We start from the raw sequence: 21,600 nt of genomic DNA, 5'->3' as shown, positions 1-21,600 counted from the left end.
TAGAATAAGTTTGTTGCTATTTAGTTGGCCTCATCTGGCTCTGCTTTTTTCTGCTGAAAACATATCTCTCTCATATAGCCTGGGGTTAATGACTTTTTGGACTCTGTTTTGGTAGTGTTTTTGAAATGCGTCCCAATCACGTCCCATTAAATGACCTTTTCACCCTTCTTCTGCAGTTGCTGAAGTTTTCAAATACATTTCTTTTGAAAAAGCCATTTAAAAATTTTCTAACCTTTTAAAATCATATCCAATAGAGCCAGTCAGGTGTTAAGGAGTTTGGAGGAAAAGCTCAGTACAGATTTGCTTTCAGACATGGAAGGTTAAAAAATTGAGTTCAGCTTTATACAGTGAAGAACAATAGAATAACAGAGTAGTTGTGATTGAAAGGTGCCTCTGGAGATTTATTAAGTTTGATCCTCTGCTCAAAGCAGTGTTAACTACAGTGGGTTTCTCAGAGCCATGTCCAGCTGGGTTTTGCATATCATAAGGGTGAAGACTCCTTAATCTCTCTAAGCAAAGTGTTCCTGTGTACTCTTGCAGGGAAAAAGGTTTTTCTTCATTTAAAATGAAATTTCCTGTATTTCAGTTTGTACTCATTGCCTCTTCTCCTTTCACTGGATGCAGCTGAAGAGTCTGGTGCCGCCTTCTATACTTGTTCTCATAAAGTATTTATACACATTGATAAAATCCCTGTTGAAGCATCTTTGCTGGAGGCTGAACAGTTCCAGCTCTCTCAGCCATACTTGTATGACAGGTGCTCCAATCCCTTACCATGTTTGTAGCTTGTTGCTGATCTCAGTATGTCTGTGTTTCTTCTGAACCGGGGAACCCAGGACGGGACCCAGTGCTCCAGGTGTTCTATCAGTGCTGAGTAGAAGCATTTCCCTCTACCTGCTGGCAGTGCTTTTCCTGGTGCAGCCCAGAAGGCTGTGGAACTTCATTGTTGCCTTGGGTGCATTACTGACTAGAACTTGATGTTTGCCAGGACTCCCAGGTCCTTTTGTGAAAGAAAAGAGAAGGGATAACATTGTGACTTCCTCAGTGTTAACACTAGTTTCTTTTATACTTCCTGCTTGACTCAGAACCCTCGCTATGGGCATCGAGCTATTTCTTGATAATTTCAGATGATCTTGGAATAAGATTTATAGTTCTTATTGTTATACAGCAAAGCCTCACAGTGGGGACAACAAATGTTACCACTCTGAGAAATCAAATAAGAAAAACCTTAAATCACCCATTTCATTAAAGGCTAATTTTTTGACAGTTTTAGGCTTGACACACTATTTCTCAGTATGTGAATTGTGAGTATTCCAGAAGGCTGGCTGGAATTTTGGGGCTTACTGCCTTTCCTAATGGATAAGTACTTTTCCAGTACTGCATTCTTCACTGAGGACAGCCTTATTTGTGTTTTCCAATGGATTTATCACTCCCTCTTTAATTCTTGTTGCTTTACATGTAGCTGCTGTGATAGACATGCCTTTCCTCTCTTTTACATCAGTGGAACAGCTTTATATGTGAATGAACAAGATGTCTGATCCCAAACACTTGAATATCAACTTGAATTTGTAATGATAGTGAATTCAGTATGGCATGCCTACAATGTTCTTATCCCTTTATACATCAAGGGGTATACACATGATTCCAGACATGGAGTAGGTAAATGGCATTGCTCCTATTTTCTAAGAGGAATAGGTGCCTGTTACAGAAGTCATTTAAATCCATGAGGCTCTTTTAATAGAAGACAGTAAGAGCTTTTTCTAAAAAATAATTTACTAAAATTATATTGAAAGAATATTTTCTTTTAAAAGTCTTAAACTTTAATTTGCTTTCCTCTGAGAATAATTAATAAACTAAAGAATTTGATTTCCAGTGTGTTGTCTCAAAACTCCCCATCTCAGACACAATTTATTTTGTATTCATAAATAAAGAATTATCCTCCAAGTGTGATGATGTATTATACCTACTCCATCTACATACATACATTACTCAAGTTCTCCTGAACATTTTTTCATTTGTGACTGATTCAGAAATTCCTGAGAAAGCATCAATTTTTACATATGCAACTACATATACACACTCATACATACACCTCAGACTGGAAGTAGCTGCAAGTTTATCCAATATCCTGTAAATTATGATAGCAGAAATTAATTCAGGTTAAGAACATTCTTAATATAATTACTATTTTCCTAGTTGTACATTCACGATTAGAGAAAAAATAAATGACATCATTAAAATAGCAATGTTGTGCTAGGCCTGGGGAACAGGAAGGTGTAATGTAGGGTGGGAGGAACAGGGACTGCATTTCTGATGCTGCAGAAACTCTCTGCATGATACTGAGAGGTCTGAGCAGACACGGAGAAACTGGCACAGCATTAGTTTCACAGCAAGGAGAGAGGGCAATGTGGTGACTGTATCTGATGCGTTTTGTGAATGGATAGTGCAAATTCCTTGCTTTTGAAGCTGCTGAGCAGCTCTTGTGGCACCAAAACTATGTTGCCCTTCCCCCAGAATATTGAACAGGGGATCTGGTGTTGCCAGTGGGAATGAACTAGTACTAAACAGGTAGTGGTGCACTCTTCCCTTTATGGAATTGTCAATTGTATGGTAACAGATCATAGAATACGAAGGAACATTCAAACACAGAGAGAGCCGTGGAGCTGAACCTTGCCTTTGAGAAATGGGAAGTGTGATACAATGCTGTGGACTGTATTTCTATGTTTAAAGAGATCTCAGTGAAATTTACGTTTTAATGGACATTTACATTAGCAATCCATGTGTCTTTATTCTCAGTTACTAGTAGCATTTGCAGTTTGTGAAGTTCACAAACAAGTTGCTCTGCAGAAGTTCTAACACTTGGGGATTTTATCCTTTCCTGTTGTGTAGATCCAGAGCTGGAATGAGCTGTCAGCAGCCATGCATCATTAGGCTACTATGACTGTTCTCATCATTTTCCTGTTTAAAAAAACCCGAATCAACCTGACACAAAGATTATTAACAGTAGTTCTTTAGAAATGCAAACACTGATTTCCTAGATTTGTTGAAATATGAGTATTTATGCTGCTTCTAAGTGAGCAATTTTTTTATTGGTTATTGTTTGTCTCCATAAATTTAGAGTTTGTGCTTAAAAGGTGGTTGGTTTAATTAAGTTTCAGTCTTTTAAAGAAACAACTTTATGTTATCACCAAAACTGACTATTGTTCTTCTATATTTAAGGTCTTATGTACAGTGCCCAACCCTCCCCTGCCACTTCAGAGTACTCGAGAATGTGCTTGCACTTGAGTGCATGACTGTAGGACAGAGGGCCAAACACCTTTGGCTTGTGAGCCACACACCATAATCAGAGGTTTACTGGAAACAAAACAAAACTTTTGGAGTCTCCAGGCAACCAAAAGCTGCAGGAATGGCTGAAAAATAGTGCCTTTTCAGGTTGTTTTCCACTACTTCGTTGTAGTACCAGGGAGTAGGGTGTACACTGAGATTGCAAGTGAACCCTGTAATATCAGCCTAAATTCTTTTCCCACTGCTGATGTTTCAAATAAGTGAGTAGAAAAACACTTTTGTAGCTTATGTGACCTATCCCTGACATGGGGGCCAGAATGTAGGAGCTTGGTAGCCAGAGGCAGCCAAGAGTCATAGACTGGTCCTTGCTGTGGTAGGTATTTATGTGTCCAGGCCAGAGCATCAGTATAGCAAGTGATCAAGCCCTAAATGAGAAAGAAAACCATTCTGAGTTTTTAGAGTTAGTATCATATTGGAATTGTCCTTGTTCAATTCCTTACTGAGCTCTTGTTAGAAATACACAAACTGTGGAGGAATGGAAAATGGTCAAAATCCCTTAGCATGTAAAGAAGCATGGAGAAAAGATTACTGTGCTTCCTTTTCAAAGCTAATAAAGTCATAAGGGAGCCTAGTGTAGTGGTTTGGTCCAAAATACTCATTACTGTTTATCTGCTGTGAGATAAGAATTAGGAGAAATGCAAAGCAGGCACCAAACTTGAAAGAATATAAAGAAGTTTATTAACAGACCTAAAAGAAGAAAATAAAATCATACCACACCTCCAGAACACTTCTCCTCCCCCCGCCTTTCTCCCTTCTCCCAGTGACAATGTAAAAAGACGACCCTTGAGATGTTCAGTCTGTTTACCACTTCCATAATAACCTTGTTCAGTCCATTTAGAAAGAGGAGTCTCTCTTGCCCATGCTATGAAAACATTATCACAACGAGACAGCCGCCTGGGTTGGTTCTCTGCTCACATGTGAGAGTCCCTTCCCCCAACTTGCAGCTTTTCCCACAACTGCTTTCAAGGGTCCACTCTTGAATTACCAGGGTAAAATTTTAAGGTTGAGCCATTCAGAAACAAAAGTTCTCTTCACCCATCTCTGGGAGCATTTCATCTCTAAGAACAGAGGCCCTTCTCCTTCCCTGGGAGCAAAGGGTCTTCCTCATCTTCATCTCTAGGACTATCTCTGGAGCATCTCTAGGAACTGAGGTTTTCTCCTTTTCCATTTGGAGCAAAAGTCCACGTTGCTTCCATCTCTCACTGTTCAAACTTCTCATGAAATTACAGCAGCTTCAGCATCTGCCTATCTCAGCGCAGGTGCTTTTGCTCACAAGTACAAATTGAACACTCCACCCCCCAGATCTTCATGAAATTACAACGGGGTACTCTGATATATCATAGCTTCACAACAGAATTTCAGCCTTAAGCATCTCCTCTTTCTTCTCCCTCAGGTTTTCAGCTCTTCACAGCACTAAAAGGGTAAATCTCACCTCGGCCTTGCAGATGGAATGTGGCTTATCGCTGTTGGTCACATGATCCTTTGCCGGACAGCAGGGCACCTTCAGCTGAATCTTGGCCACACTGGAGGGGGGGGGAGCCGAGCCACTCCGGCTGCCCACATCAGGGCTGTGGGGGGGTTCTGTGGGTGGAACAGGGCCCATTGGCTCCAGGATGGCCATGGCCTGGCCCGGCCTGGCCCGAGCAGGGCCTGGGCCGGGCCTGCTGGCCCCACATGGGGCCCGTAGCCACCTGTCCCAGCACTGGAAAACGAGACAGAGAGGCTCTGCCTCAGAGTTCCCTGTTCTTAAGTCTGTATCACAGAGGCGGTCACAACTTTAAGTGGCTTAAAGAATTGTCCATATTCAAACTGGCCAGCTGATAGGTTCTGTCAGGTCATAGAGGAAGCTGTAAGCACCCCTTTGCAAGAACATCACTTCCGGGACTGTGCTTGCTAACCCATGACACCTAGGAATCAGATCCCTGCTTATGCTTCAAATAAGATACTTCATGCTGACAAGTGTTCCTAAATTTTGTGACCTGTGAGTTTCTATCAGCATCACACATTCTTTCCTGTTCATAATTCACTGTTATCATCAGCTTCTCATAAAAAGACTTTTGAGAATATAATTTCCAGCTGCTTACCATAAGCCGTGTATGGTTTGTAGAATTCTATTTGGGAACTGATAATGGAGCCAAGAGCCAGGAGTGCCAGTCATACAAAACACCCTCACAACATGTTCATTAGCAATCACAACACACAAGTTAGAGTCTGAACACGCACTGAAACTCTGCCGTGGTATTTTCATATGGGGAAAATGCTGCAAATTAGTGGTGAGTCAAAATAGTAGGAAGCTTAAATCATCATTGATAAAACTATACCCATTCTTAAGAAAAGAGATTAGTGCATATAAAATATAATGTAATAGGCTCTCAAATGTCAAAGGTACTAGGAGGACATGTAGGTACATGTGTCTGTATGTTACAGAGAAGAGAGCTTGAAATACGCTCTCCTCCTTCAGCAATGATATACAAGTCAGGCACTGGAAGTGCACTCTGTTTTACCTGGATGAAATCACACAGATTCAAGCACAAGATGATTACTCCATTGAAACTGAAGATCCAGGTAGTCACAGATCCTTACTCTTATTGGAATTTTTAATTCTGATTATTTCATACAGATAAAGACAATGCAATGAAAAATATGCAAACTCTTGCTAAGCAGACAGACATGTTTTGTAAATAAATAGTAAATTGAAACTACCAAGTTATTTGGATTACTGAAAGTGTTTTTGCAACTGACACTTGCCACTCAAGAAACAGAATGTCAGCAATGACTGTTGTCAGCAATGTTTTATGGATAAGACCAGAGTTTATGACAGAGCAGTGCTACCCAATAAAACTTCATTTAAAAACATTTATGCATCCCCATAGCTCAAGGCAAACAAAGGTGTATTTTAGTTATCTAGACGTAGCTAAATGCCCACAGAACTTGATGTAGATGAAATAAATTGTAACGTTTTCATGGAAGGAATGCAAAGCGTTTCAAGAAAGATAAGGTTTGATAAGGTACTCAGTTTTCTTTTCTGATACACTCCAAAACTACTCCTGGCTGTACTTTCAGGTGCTGTTTTTAGGAAGGTGTAGGAGAAAGGTAATGTTTTATCAGTATTATACTGGTTTTGCCCCCCATGTCTTTTGATTTTGTTTTAAACTCTTAAACATTTTGATTCATCGTAGTATTAAGGAGGAGAAGGCAAGATCCTTCTGTAAAGAAAAAGATAGGACATTGTGTGAGACAGTGGTGGTAAGGAATATGGTAAGACAAAAGAGGTGGAAAAGCTCTCCAGAAAGGAGATTGCCTCCTTTTAAGCACCAGAATAAAGGTTTTGATCTTATGTAGTGATCTTGACCTAAAGCTGCTGCAGTGGGACATCTTACTTCCTCCCTATCTGATGGAAAGACATATTATAGTGGCCATCCTATTTAATTTCTCCTTAGTCTGTTTATTTGCACTTTCTCAACACTTTTGGAAGACTTTGAAAAATAATTCTTTTCACTAAAGTTTTCTTATATCGTCTTTTAAATATGTTCTCTCTATTGCTATAGGAACATTGGGACCTTTGGTTCTTAGAAATATACCAGCTTTGCTCCTTATCGTTGCTTGTGCTTCTGCTCCTTGTTTCAGAGATAAGATTTCTAGTGTTGCATTTATCTCAGTTTTGTACAAGCAAATTTTCTCTGTGAAGAATATAGGTACATAAAACTATTATATGAAAGAATTAGATATAAATCTTCTTGGGAAAACAATGATTTTTTTACATTCTGAGGTTGATTTCTGAGTTTTGATTAACTTTGTTAATATTTTTTTTTTCAAACCATGGGTATTGTGAAGAACTCTTAGATTTTGCAGGTATTTATACTTTATGGCACTGATCCTGGAAGGTTTTCTTTGGGAATGGTTATTTGATTCATAGAGGACTTCACCAGAAGCAGTGGGTCTCTACTAAATATATGTAGGACTCAACCCAAGCAAAGGAAATTTCAGGGGCAGAAATATAATCTATAAACAAGGCATCTAAGAATTTTGTGGTTATAATGCACATGCCCATTTGTACAATTGTAGCTGAAATATTGCATTTCCAAAAACTTTTCAGAAGAGTAAGAGAAGCATGCGTCTTCATATCTACATAAACCTCTGGCCTGAATAGAGTGTTACTTGACCACATATATTATGGAACGGTGCTATTGATTTAGCATGGTAGGAAAGTTATTGTTAAACAAGAATAAGGGGTAAACATGAGTAACAACACTACCAATATATACAATCAGTCTTTTGTCAGACAATACATTAAATATTTCTGTAACAAACACAACTGAAATCTTCAGACTGGCTCATAATTAGGCTCCTTTCAAAAAGTAATTCATTAATACCCAAATCCCAGTTCAACTTAATTTCACTGACTTTGACTTTCGGACTAAAAGCATTAAGCTTGAACTAGCTAAAAATGTACAAAATGTGCATTCAATTAAGGAGTAATTAGATACTCAATCACCCTTATATCACACTAGGGATTATCCAAGAAAGAGGAGAGGTACTACTCACTGCAGTGTGTAAAACAATTTTCTTAATTAGTTTAGCACTAATTGAGATTGAGGAAGTGTCACTGTGCCACAGCATTAGTTTACCTAAACGGAACCTTAAAAACACAAAGGTTTTGGCTTCTTTTGGACTTTCTCACTCGGATTGCTCAGTCTTATTCACTGATCCAGTAACTTCTAGCCATGCAAATGGAAACTTTCTGTTCACTTCAGGGAGGGGTTTGGTCCCTGCACCCTTGTATCAGTAGCCCACTGAAAAACGTGCCAAGAATTTTTTCCAGATATGGAGAATACTAGTTGTTATTATTACTTGGTTGTTGTTTGGTTTTTTATGTTACACCTTTATACCAAGCCCCAGGAAGAACTGGGAATCCTCTGTGCTGTTATGTGGAGTGTAAAACCTGCTGCTCTGTGAATGCCTTACAGCCTCCCTTAGGAGGCAGCTGGTAGAAAGCTCTTCAAGTGGACCATCAAATGGTGCTGCTGCCAGACAACATGACTTTTGGGGGGTATTGAATGATAACCAGGGAGTACGTGGAAATCACAACACTGATTGTCTTGTGGGTAGGCACTGACTTCTTAACAGCATTGCTGGTGCCTAAAAATCTCTACTCTCCCTTCTGCTGTCAGGACCAGAGTGGGAACTCTCTAGAATATGTTGACTCTTCCTGCAAGCAGTTGTAGCCCCAGGTGACCATTTGCACACAAGCACTTTCAGACTGGTTGTGTGTATATACTGAGCTATATTTAGCACTAAAATAACCTCAGGGAAAAAAAAAAGGCAAATTATTAGTACAACAGAATGAAGTGGTTTGGCGTTCTCATACCTATTGCTTCTGAACTGAGAGCACTGGCGCAATCTGAGCACCTGGATTCTTAAGGTTATGCCAAAGCACATGAATATGTGTTTGCATGAAATCAAGTATTGATTAATGCTTCTAATGAATAAGAATATTACTTATTGGTGATTGCTTTCTATCCCTTGAGCCCACCTGACTCCTGTGAGAGCTGGTACTCAGCACTTCACTTAGTAAGGCCCTTAAAATAGTAAATGGTAAAAAGTTCTCTGTGACCAGTGTAGTTTGCTTTCTAGTTTACTATCATGAGCACCAGGTTAGAATCAATTACCAGATTGATTCAGAAAGCCAGTTGTAAAACTTTGTTTCAAATTAATAATTTTACCACTGCCTTTAACTTCGCATTTTTACTGCCATTTCCTCCATTGCTAGTAAATCTTGCAGCACTGGCTTTACCCTAAAAGAGAAGAATCAGTACCATTATGTCACTGAAGTATATACCCTGAAACTGCTCCCACCTGCTGTCATGAAATCCCAGCTTTTAGTTTTCCCTGTCTCCCTGGCTGGACATAAACAGTCTTTCAGACCCACTGCGGAGGAATTTCAGTAACATAATTGTTCCATTCTCTTTTCAGAGAGGGGGAAGACAATGCTCCCACAGTGCCCACAGATGAGAAATGGAAACTTTTGAGCCTGCTGCTTCAGTTGAACCACAAAGCCTGTATTGTTTGTCTTCATCTAATTCAGCCTTGATAGACAGCTGTGACAGTTGGTCTGTCCACATGGTCCAGTGAAATTCTGGGAATGGGCTGAAGAAAATGTATTAAAGAAGAAAACGTATTAAATCTTCCAATTCACACTGTTAACTATTTTTAAATAGTCATTATCATTGCTTTTATAGCTACTATGCCATAGCATTCAATAGTCATCTGTGATCCAAATAATACTGATTTTAAGCTTGGTATGAATGCTAATATGTAGAAATACTCATTATTGTTTTGAATGTTAGATTTAGTTTTATTCCGTATCATCTCTTGTGCTGTCAGTAGCCATATTTTCTGTAGAGGGGAGATGCATTCCACAGAGGTAATAAAAACATTGTTTGTTCACAAAGAGTATTATACAAATTCAGAATTAATTTTTTGACAGAAGGCAGCACTTCTCTGCCAAACATATGCACTTGACATGGTTTATCTGAATAAAGCTGAATGATACTTGCATTACTAGGAACCTTACTGAAATAAAGGACAGTTTGGAACTAAGTAAAATTAACCAATACAACAATAAACAGAATTGTCTGGATTATTTTCTATTTGGTGAACCATGGAACTTCACGACACAGTGTTCAATTCAGGCAGAAAATTATCAGCCATTGTTCTCCTGTGAATTATGACAGTTCTGTTTGTTCTGTACATTGCTGAGGATGGTGGTCTGGGGACTTACTCTGCATGTCCTGAGCTCACTGCACAGCATGGGCATTGCCATGCTGGGCCACACATGACTTATCTGACAGAGAAGATAAGGCAAGGGTAGTCTGAGCCAGCTAGTCAACCTCATAGCTTCTAATTCCTGAGAAACACCAAGATCTGAAGGACAGAGTCAGTAATGTGGGAGGCAATGGCTTTGATCACCGGAGCTATTAGTGAGGTCCCCTGTCCTAGCATGAGGGACATTGCAGAGATCTGTGTCAGTGGAAGAACCCCAAAGGCACAGATGGCAAGTTCCAGTCTGGGGCACAGTGAAGATGCAAACTGAGGGCTCACAAAGGGGACGCCACTGCCTTGGAGCAGGTCGATCGTCCGCCACAAAGTCATTTCCAGGCAATGGTAAATGCAGAGTCAGAAGGCATCCTTAACCCACCTTGTCAAGGGTTATGGGGAGAGCTGCTGCTGAGGAACGAGTTACGAGCCCTCTGAGTAATTTATGTGTATATTGGGGGCAGCAGAAACAACAGGACAAACCCACACTCTGCATGTGAGCCGGGTGAGGGGGACCAGATACTGCTGACCACTTAATGTGCTTGTAACTGGGCGTACTGCAGAAACACATGCTTCCTTTGGAGACAAGGCTCGGCAGCATGCATTGCAATAAATGCACTGAAAATATAATGCAAGCAGCCCACCATGAGGTCATCTGTTCATTTTGGGCTTAGCAGAGTAGCAATCAGCATGTTGCTCCTTGGGCTTAGAGAAACTTATGTTTCTTAGGATTATCTCTATCTTTCACCCACATTTGATGAAGTATAACCCCATTATCTATACAATGGGTTCAAGATTTTAGTGCTGGCCAAAACCATATTTTCCACTTGCAGTGTCTGCAACATGTGCATGTAGCAGCTTCACTGGCTGCTGCCCCTCTTCCTTCAGCAGTTACTCCCCAAGCAGCTGCAGCTAGAGCCCAGCCCCAACACCCGATTACCAGATCCCAGCCTCCCACTGATCTGCATGATACCACAGGGCAGGACAAGTCTCTGCCGCAATGGCCTGCAGTGGCCTGGTTGGACTGTCTGCAGTTTTTGACAGGAGCCTGATAATTTGTCTTAGTTGTCAGGTTTGGTACTAAAAGCTTGGGAAAATAAAACAAAGCTCTGTGAGATGGAAGTCAACTGGTTTCTGCCAGGTGAAGGTCTGTTCTTTTCTCCTTGCACCCAGCAATGAAAGAACCCTCCAAAAGTGGAGTGAACCACGTTCCAAACCTGACAATTCTCAGGTTATGTGCACAGCTCATTCAGAAGATCTTCTCCCTTTGCATATAACATATTATTAACTACTGAGTGTTAACTAACAGGAACTGTAGTATTAATATGGCAAATATTGACATTATGATGAAATCTGAAGTAGATTTATTCGCTAAATAAACATGTTCCTTATCTTGGACCTGGCTGATATTCTTGTGGCTGTGAAATACAGATACATTGCAAAGCAAATGATGTAATGTCTCCACCAAAAAGTTCATTATTTCCCTTTCCCGTGCTCCCTTCCTGTGTTTGCTGTTCTTTCAAGCATTGCCTTGTGCAGTGAAATTCTAGTCATATAAATACTACTACTACTGAGGAATTTAAGTTAGTAAATTTGTCTCAACATTTGTCAGACTTTTTTTTTCCTAGGCTTGACTTTGAAAGAAAAAAAACCCCACTGGTAAAAATACTTACAACAGTTTTGTGTCTTAAGAACTAGATCTAATTATAACAACAAATTCATTCACAAAACACCCCCATTCTAATTACAGATTGGTCAACCCCCATTCATTTTGTGTTGGGAAAAGTTAAGTTAGTCTTTCTGGTTTTGGTAGGAATCCACAGGGAGGAATTTTCAGGAAGGGCTCTCTGTGTATTATTTCAGTTACACTGCACCCATGAGAGGTTTTATTGAGTGTGGCAAGGGTCTGCTGCTCTCCAATTAGAGTTCCACATGCCTGCCTTTGTATTAATATTTTTAAGAAATCATGAAACAGATAAAGGGGTTCTGAGGGTAGTGTAAGGCCCTAAATTAATAATTTCCTCTTCAAGCCTACAGCTGCTAAAAGTTTGAATCAGATTGCTCTTTGGAAGTATTTTTAAAGGTAAATGTTAATGAGCATAATGCTTCATATAATTTTAGAGATTTATTAGAAATGTGAATTACAAATTTCCAAGAGTTGCACACTTGTTGGTCAAGAAATCAATGCCATAATACTTAAAAGCAACTTTGTGCCTCATCACACAAAATCTGGCTCCACAGGTTTCTGATAAACTGTAGGAAGGTATTGGGAATAGGAAGAGATTGGTCTCTTGGGAGAAGGAAGGTGAATTGGGGCAGATGCCTGCTGTCAGTGATCTTCCCTCTACAGGTGATGTGTTCTTCAGTTTCCTCTGTAGTTTTCTGGAGCTCTCAGAAAAATTTAGAGCCTTTAAACTCTTAGTTTAACTTCTGACCATGATATGATGTGCTTTGTACCTTGGGCTGTGATCCTGGGTTCTCACTTTTCTAAATCAGAGTAGCTTCTCAGCACAGTGCCTCCCTACAGCTGCCTTTTGCCCTGGCTCCCACCTTTCCTTTGTGTGAAAATTAAGGCATAGCCACCACTAATAATAAATTCTGTCAATAAGGCCTGTTCCCAAAATATATCTGGGAGGTAAATAGGCATAAACTGGTGTGGGTTAAAGGATAGGCTTGATCCCAGACATTACATGGGCAAGAGTTTGCTAGTGGCTTTGTCTGGAAACAGATGTGAGGTAGGACATGAGTCTAAGAGGAAGTAAGAGTGGTCCCTGGCCATCATCCTGGTCTGCATCCTAATGGTTGACTCATCTGTGTTCCTGACTCTCAGAGAGTAATTGAAGACTACTGTTGCTGATGAGGTGAAAGGGCTTAACAGCAGGGCAATATAAAGAAAAGATAATTTTACTGATAAATTGTAGCAGAATTTTGCTGAGAAGGAACGAGGAGGGGAGATCCATTCACATGCAGCTTCATGAGAAGTCACACCCATCAGTGTTTTCCAGACCCTGCCAGGATGCAGCTGCCATAAGCACAGACTCACCTTCATTGAGTTTGACTGGTGGACACACCACTGCCCCAGTAATGGTCTTGGGCGAACTATTCCTTTCATGGTTGTCACATCCACTCCAGAGAGAATGAAGGGAAGCTTCCATTCTTGTAGAAATGGAGGGAGCCTCAGAGGGAATGATGGCTGTAGAGAAAAAGGGGAAAACCCTCTAGGGGTTGAGAACTGTGGAAGGAGTACAAATTTTGGCCTGCTTTTTCCTCCTTGGCTGGGTTTCATGGTGGTATCATCAGCCATGGAGTTTGCTTTGAGATGTGTTCTCCCTTTATGTGCTGCTGGCTGAAATGTCAGGTAGCTGGAGAACCACCCACTACACCTCCTGAGGCTGGACCATGCAGGACGTGTTTGGAAGTGTTTATATGCACATTTATTTATGAAACTGTAGCTGCCATTGTAAGCACACCTCTGTGTGTGTGTTTACGTCTTTAGAATGCTACACATAAAAAAATATTTTAAAAACAAAACCATTTTTAAATTAATTATAGAACATCTAATTAAAGCTAATATATTTCAGTATGAAGACTATATGCCTACCATCAGCTCACCAGCCCTGTTGGTATTTGTGTGATTGGGTTTCTCCCTTTGCTTAATGAATTTTTGTTAGTCCTGTTCCTTTTCCTTTTTCCCCATTATTCATTTTACTGCCCCAGGTCTTTTATATTGAATGCTGTTTGAGACTTCCTCTGAAGATGTTATTCACTTTCTCGTGAGCCTTTCTCTTTTACAGTACTTGTTTAAATGCTTCAGATGTATTAAAGAACTTATCTTTACAATCACTTTGCATATGCCTTCTCCCCTCTATCATGTGAGGATTCCTCTCTGATCACAGATTATCTGTATGATGCTAGGTATCGGAAAAAGACCCCATGTCAGAGAGAGATTCTTCATATGGACCTGCAGAGCATGTAGTCATTGTCCAGGAGAACTTGTTATACCTTAACTTAGCCTTATTTGCAAATTAAAAACCCAGCACTGACTCAGCAGTCAGATCTCTTAAGCCTTCTCCCTGATGTGCTCCAATAACTACTTCTAATGCAATTTTTGCTTTTCAGTGCTGGGTTATTTTTTGTGATTCTTCTGTTCAGTACCTTCAAATGCTTCTCACCAGCTTTCTTCCCATGCTGTTTACAGAGACAGTGGCAGCTTTTTACTTCTGCTTGGCCTTCCCCACAGCCTGACCTCATCTTCATACAAAGAGGCCCTCTTCTCCCCAAATATGAGGGAAACAACTGAAGATGGGATAAAAGAAGGGAAATATTAGATATACCTGGAAAGAATTTGCCCTATAAAGTACACATTGAGCTGTTTAAGCCTCGAATAACCTAAAAAAGTATCAAGATAAAGCAAAAACAGCATAAAGAAAGTTCCTTAAGTGCCCTTTGCACTAGCAGAGATGTGGTTGGAAATATTTCTTCTCTATTTCCCTCTCAACTTGCTTGTGTTGGAAGTGATCCATTCTGGGTTGTGTAACACCAGCTGACTAACTCACAGCCAACTCCCAAATCAGTGATCAGAAACCACATCCAGCCTGAGACTGCTTCTCTCCTGCACCTTTCCCATCAGTGACAGGGAATTGGCTGCTTGTCCTTGGACAGCAATCCTTACCCCAAACCCTGGCTGTTCACCACATTCCCTGTGCTGAGTTACCTTCCCATGCCCACAACATCTCCTGAGATGGAAGACAGTAAAGAAATAAGGTCTCAACACAAACTCCATTTTTTAATGAAGAAAAGCACTCAAGAAGGCAGAAGTTTCAAGCACAAAAGCAACTCCCATGCTTATTATTAAAGGTGATGTTTGTGACGGAGACAAAACCAACTTGATCTTACATAGACATAAACTCTTTTCCTCCCTTAGGCTTTAATATAAATATACACTACAAACAGTGCTTTCTGAAGTGCCTCCCATGTGAACATCTGACAGTGGTGAGCATGAAACAGATGAAAGCTCTGATAAGTGAACACAGAGAGCTGATTATGATACACCATGTCAGCAATATTTTAAATAGCAGGTATAAAGCAGTTCTAGAAAATGTGTGTTTAGCCTCATGTTGTGAAGATACCTGGGTTTTTCTTTTTGATGCACCATAGGTCTGTAGGAAATGGGTTTCATTATCTTGGATTGTAAGTTGAAAATGGCTTGGTCTCTTTAGCTGGGTAATCATATGTGCGGCCAAGCAAAAAGAAAAAAAAATGCAAACCAAAGGTAGCTGAAAGATTGATTCATGGCTTAGAAAAATGTAGTAGTTCACACAGATAAGGAGATGTTTACTCAAGAGAAAAATAAAAAACAAACACAAAAAAGCCTGAGAGCTGTGTGCTCTTGGCAGGGAAGCCTCTAATGACTACCAAATGCATGAGCCTCAGTGTGAAATTACAGGCTGTGATTAAGTAGATGTGCTGCAGTATTTTGAACCTTCCTGATTTTATGTTTTGACCACCCCAGTTCCACACAATTTAAAATGGGATCCTAAAAACACATGGGGTCAGAGCATCTCAAAATAACTGTGACTAGGGCTGTAAGGAATTTAAAAAGTTCTTGAAGAGCCAAAGAATCTGTTTTCAACAGGGCCCGAGGCGTCTGGCCTTCAGATGATGATATGATGGCACAAAATTTTTCCAGGTGTCCTGTAAAGATGTGTATCCAACCACTAGATGTCTGCATACTGTAGAGCTTCAGGCAGGGTTTGTTCTCCAACAGAAAACACAAACAAAGAAAACATGTATCTGCAGATGTATCATAATTTGGCATCTGTTTTTTTCTGACCTATATCCCTTGTCTAAGGAGGGATCTGTGGGCAAAGAGATAGTCTGCAAGAAAAATTATATGTATGAAAATGACTGGTTTCTGTTAAAACTGGAAAGTAAACTGTAGATTAGGCCATGTGTCAAGGTCACATCTATTCAGATAAAATTCACAAATACAAGAAATTAAATACAGCAGGGCCACCAGTGATTTTAGGATCACTGTAAATCCCAGTGCTGGTTTGACTTCAGTTCTTCAGAGAGTCCCACAGGTTTTTATTGCTTATTATTTGGAAAATGGAGCCCATCTGGGTGTTTTCAGTGGAATCAGAGCTATTGGGAAGCCTAAGGTGAGCTGTGAGCACTGTGAGCCCACAGGTAGTCCCTCAAGTGCTTGCTTTGAAGTAACAGTGTTAAAACAAGGACACATTTTGGCTGAACTGTAGGACAGCCCAGACTAAGTGTGCTCTGCATGGGCAGTTGTTTACATACCTTTTTGGCATAAACACTTTTCTCACAGAGTTTCCCCAAGGCACAGTGATCAGCAGCCCTTCCTAGGTGCTTGCTCTGCTGAAATGCCAAGAATGGGATGGGGAAAAAAAAGAAAATCCTGTGCTTTCAGGACTTTTGCTGCTGCCAGGAAAGCATATATTGCTTGGGTTTAGATCCCCAGCTTCAGAGGTCCCTGTTATCTGAGTTCATGGGAATAAGCGAAGACTGCGAACTTCTGTGAAAATTACTGGTTTACACAAGGCAGTACCTGCAGTGTCTCAAGTGAGCACCACTACAGAGGCAGATTAACTGTGTCCTATAACCTTGAATGTGAACTCTTCCTCCTCTCTCCAAAGGCCTCTTCACATCTGTATCATGTTGCTTTTATTTGTTGCTCCAAAATACAACTTCCCCTTGCTTCTCTTGATCTGCCGCCTTCCCTTGCTGTTGTGAATTCCTTCCCAAACACATTTAGTAGTGGGTAGCTGCAGAGCACAGACATTTTTTGTGTGCTACTTGATATTACAGTATTCACCCTTTCCCAAAAAGTTTTGAGTGGTGTTCAAGACTTTCCATGCTTCTTTACATCTCTTGGCTAGTTAATCAAGTAACAGTTCCTAAATTCAGTTTCTCATTAACAAAATTGAATCTAATATTAAGGATTCATTCTCATTTTAGAGTTGATTACCATAATTGTGGTTAGTGTTACATCACAATTAACTTTGTTTTTAATCACTAAAAGGCTAACAAGCTCAGTTGCCACCACTTCCATTTGGACTCATAAATGCAAAAAAGAAGGTCTGATAGGTGTCCTGCATTTACAAACTGCAGAAAGTTTCTTTCACTGTCCTTAATAGTGAGTGTCAAATTTGTGAAGCTTAGGGACAGATTGATGAGGAAATTTTTCTTTTTCTAAGAAGTGGAGGAGCACTTAATAAAATGTCATTTCTACTTCTTTTTTGAATTAGGGCAGAATCCTGTTGCTGTACATGAGAATGCTAAACTATGCAGTTCTTCACCATAATTTTTTTTTTATTCACAAAGCCCCTTAAATTATTTTGTGAAGATTATTTGTCTTGAGAAAAATGTGTGCTCAATCTTAGGGTCTCAAAAGTATGGATTCAATGAAGCCCTTGGAAGATGGGTCTTTGTTCCACCTGCAAGAAAAGGAAGTGCCTTTCTTGACATTTTTAGATCTTTTCTGAATTGCAGGGAAGCTTTAATTAAGTTAGAATACACTAAATTACTGAGATTTTAAATTTCAATCATTTTTAGCAATGTTTTTTAGGACTTCTGTAATATTAGCTAAATTTCTCTTTTCATTGAGCCTGCAGCTCCTGCATTCTACATTTGTTCTGTTGTGTAATTTTTTTTATTTGTCAAAGAGAGAGAAAAGAAAAAGGAATGCTTTTAAAGAAAGTATCTCAGTTGTCCTGTAAATGAAGAGAGTGATAATATGGGGTCACATTACCAGCTCTTAATAGGAGAGACACTGTGATCTCGAATACACACCTCCTCTTGCTAATTAGCCAGTTAAAAAAGAGTAATCTGGTATTACTTTGGGAATATCTTCATATAGAAAGAAATTAAGATGGGCATAGATTGATTTTATGTTTTTTTAATAATGTTTCATTTCTACCAATTTCTAAGAAGGAAGAAGCAAAATATATTCAGTTTTGGGCAACAAGAGACCAAGTGATGAGACATCCCTCTTCCCTTCACTTTCCTTATGCCTGTCCCTTTCCCTAGCAGCCAGAAGAATGAGAGAAAAGACTCAAAACATGGTGTCCTTCCCAGCAAAAAGTCCCAGCTCACATTTTAGCTGTAGTAGACATCTACATGGAGGGGTAGGACTGTTGTCACCCAAATCAAAGCAGTTGCACCTGTAAGAGGGGAACATTTGGCAAGGAAGAGCAAGGAAGGAGTTAGATTCAAGTCTAAATCTTCTCTCAAGAGCTTTTCAACTGCTAATTTACTGAGATCACGTGGGGTTTTAGATCTCCTTATCTTTCATTAGATTTTAATGAGATATTTTTCCTCTTGTCCAGACAGAGTCCTCCCATTTTCTTGTCACAGTCTTCCTGTTTGTACCCAGCAGCACAGCCTTGGCTTCAAAGCTGCGGCAAAAATACACTCAAATCTGTGTGTGCAATCCAGACTGCACCACCACAGTGACTGGCAATTACTTATGATCAACCAGCATTAAAGTGGAAAGGTTCACTCTATTAGGCTTCATCTTTATAAAAGAGACCACAGAAATTCACCCAGTAATTCCTTCATCAAGCTGAGAAGCTTGCATTGACCTTCTGCCTCATCTTGAGTTGCCTTTAATCTTTGTACTCTCAGTGCTTTACGTCTGGCACTGTGTGTAACCGTATTTGCACTACCCGCAGTGTTGTGCGTGGTTTTCAAATCTTTTGTTTCACATGCTACTTTTCCTTTTCTAAATTTCTTTTTTTCCCTTTTAAGTCACGTCTCAATTTTTTTTGTTCATCAGCTTTCCTCCAGCTTTTATACTTTTTACTTTTCTCCTAGATTCTTTCTGTCACATACCATTTCTGTCAACAGGCCGCACACGGGCTGTGCTTCCATGATATAAGATCTGTGTGCTCCTGGATCAGCCTGTGGTACAAATCCAATCTGAATGAGGCACGGGCATATTTCTGATGAATTAGCCAGAGTACGGTATGTGGATATATGCCAGGCTTTATCCCAACTATGGGTAAACAGATGATGTGTATTCAGCATAAAATTAGAGTGGGCAGGATGAGCTAAAAACTGATCTGTCAAGACAGATTGAAGTTGTACTAAGAATTCAAAATATTTGGAACAAATTTGAACTGACAGACTGAAGTTGTTTTAGTGCTTTGTGTCATATGGCCACAGGGTTTTTGATCTTGTAACAGGCATCTTAAAACAGGTTTCCCATCTTGTCTATTTACAGCCTCAGTAACACTAATGTCAGCAAAGTAATGAACTTCCTGCTATTAAGACCAGAAAGAGTCCTTAGGGTAATTTCACCTGATCCTTGAGTGACCCAGACAGAAAAATTTCATTCATTAGTCCACAATGTGTTCAATATCTTTCTGTCATCCTTTAATACCAAGCCCCCTGACAGAAAATATGTGAAGCATCCAGTAATACAATGTTGTTTGGACAATACAGTCAACACATCATCTGAGAAGAACCTGTCTGGGATTTGTACCTAGAGTCACATTTTCACACAGAACCCTGGCAAACAGCTTAGAAACAGCCATCCTTAGCCTGGATCTTGGCACTCCCTGAGGAGTAAGGCACCAGCCATGGATAAGAGACAGCTGTGGCTGGTGGTTGCCACACCAGGTAACTCCATTGCCTGCTGCTTGCCAGCTGAAATCAGCATTAGGCCACTGGAGTCAGAACATGCTTGAGAGGGGTTTGCAGGCTTGGCACATCCAGGGCTTGTGCCTCAGACAGACACAGGATGGAGATGCAGTCTAAGAGAGTACCACTGGCTCCTACGGCTGCAAAAGAGAGCAATCTAAGGAAAAGCTCCTCCATCCCTACCAGGGGAAATCCAGTACTGAACTCTGAACTTTACGAGATGAAAGTTTTTCCTGTTCATTTGTGTACCTGCAGATCAGGTATGCAATTAGGGGGGAAGTTGAATGAGAAGATAAGAAGGAAGACAGATGCACAAATTGATGGAAATAAATCCAGAATCTTTCCTGACACTGAAATCAGATGACAGGTCTTATGTGAAGAGCCAAACAAGACCACTTCAAACAGGGACACAGGAATCTCTTTGTGGATGAACTGAGAGTGACAATGGTCTTTTTACTTTAAAAAGTTTTTAATAATTGATAAAATGGGGGACTAAAGGCATATAAAAGAGCATATGCACTTCTTGTGAAAAATATTTATCACTTTCTACCCACTTCATTGCATAAGATTCATTGCATCTGATGGTAGAAAGATTGGATTTGGCCAAAGTGTAAAGCTTTTCTCCAAAAATGACAAAGTCACATTTTTGATCTAGTAAACAACCTATCTTTGTGCATGTTCAGACATCACCTCCCAGAAATAAGTTTCCTTGTTTTTTCACTCGTGTTAGTCCTTCAGCTCCAGCTGCAGGACAAATGTTTCTGTTCTCTTTTCCTGTCTCACAGATCTCCAGAATATGTGCTTTTTGTACAAAAAATATCTTTCTTTGATGTTTTTCAGGTACTGGACAATCAGTAGGGATGGTCCAAATACTTCATGTCTTCAAAGCTCTGTTAAGGACCTATCCCCTACATACCACTTCAGCCAAGTCATTTCTGAGCAGTAGGAGATGGCCTGGAAGATATTTATTGCCTGCTTATCATGTTTGTTGTATACTTGCACAAATTTCCCTCTAGCCAGGGCTGTAGTAAGATATTCTAGCACTCAGAGTACCTAATATTTTACCCTTCTAATAATGCAGTTTGAATAAGTACAGAATCATAGAATGGCTTGGGTTGGAAGGGACCTTAAAGGTCATCTTGTTCCAACTCCCCTGCCATAAGCAGGAACACCTTTCATTAGACAGGTGGCTCAGGGGCCCATCCAGCCTGGCTTTGAACATTTACAAGGATGGGACATCTACAACTTCCCTGGGCAACCTGTTCCACTGCCTCACCACCCCCACACTAAAGAACTTCTGCTTAATATCTTACCTAAACCTACACTCAGTGTAAGCCATTATGCCTTGACCTATCACTACATGCTCTTGTAAATAGTCCCTCTCCATCTTTCTTGTAGGCTTTCTTCAGGTAATGGAAGATGCAATTAGGTCATCCTGAAGTCTTCTCTTCAGGCTAAATAATTCTAACTCTCAGGCTTTCCACACAAAGAGAAGCGTTCCATCCCTCTAATCGTTTTGATGGCTTCCTGTTATGATCCAGTTTTAAGGTTCTTAGAAATGCCTCTTCCTGTATTAAGGTGCAAAAGAGACCATATGCGAGTGACAATAGTAAAGGTTTTATTTGATGGTAAATATGAGAGAGAGAGAGAGAGAAAGAAAGAAAAGAAAGAAAGAAAAGAAAGAAAAGAAAGAAAGAAAGAAAGAAAGAAAGAAAGAAAGAAAGAAAGAAAAGAAAGAAAGAAAGAAAGAAAGAAAGAAAGAAAGAAAGAAAGAAA

General features: G+C 40.0%; 1 protein-coding gene across 2 annotated transcripts in view; it reads left to right on the top strand.

Annotated features, from left to right (window-relative positions):
* CA8 (carbonic anhydrase 8) overlaps window positions 1-11,556 on the top strand; it is a 48,486-nt gene extending 36,930 nt beyond the window's left edge. For both annotated transcript variants that reach the window (XM_042022588.1, XM_042022587.1), the window contains one exon: window positions 9,316-11,556. The gene's annotated coding sequence lies outside the window, so the exon portion shown is untranslated. The remainder of the gene's footprint in view (window positions 1-9,315) is intronic.
* The last annotated feature ends 10,044 nt before the right edge of the window (window positions 11,557-21,600 follow it).

This window comes from Corvus kubaryi, unplaced genomic scaffold, assembly GCF_017639235.1.
Source record: "Corvus kubaryi isolate FWS band 111438036 unplaced genomic scaffold, C.kubaryi_AGA036_p1.0 37216, whole genome shotgun sequence".
NCBI lineage: Eukaryota > Metazoa > Chordata > Aves > Passeriformes > Corvidae > Corvus > Corvus kubaryi.
Note: the sequence above shows the minus strand (reverse complement) of the source record. Positions and strands in the feature narration are given on the sequence as shown.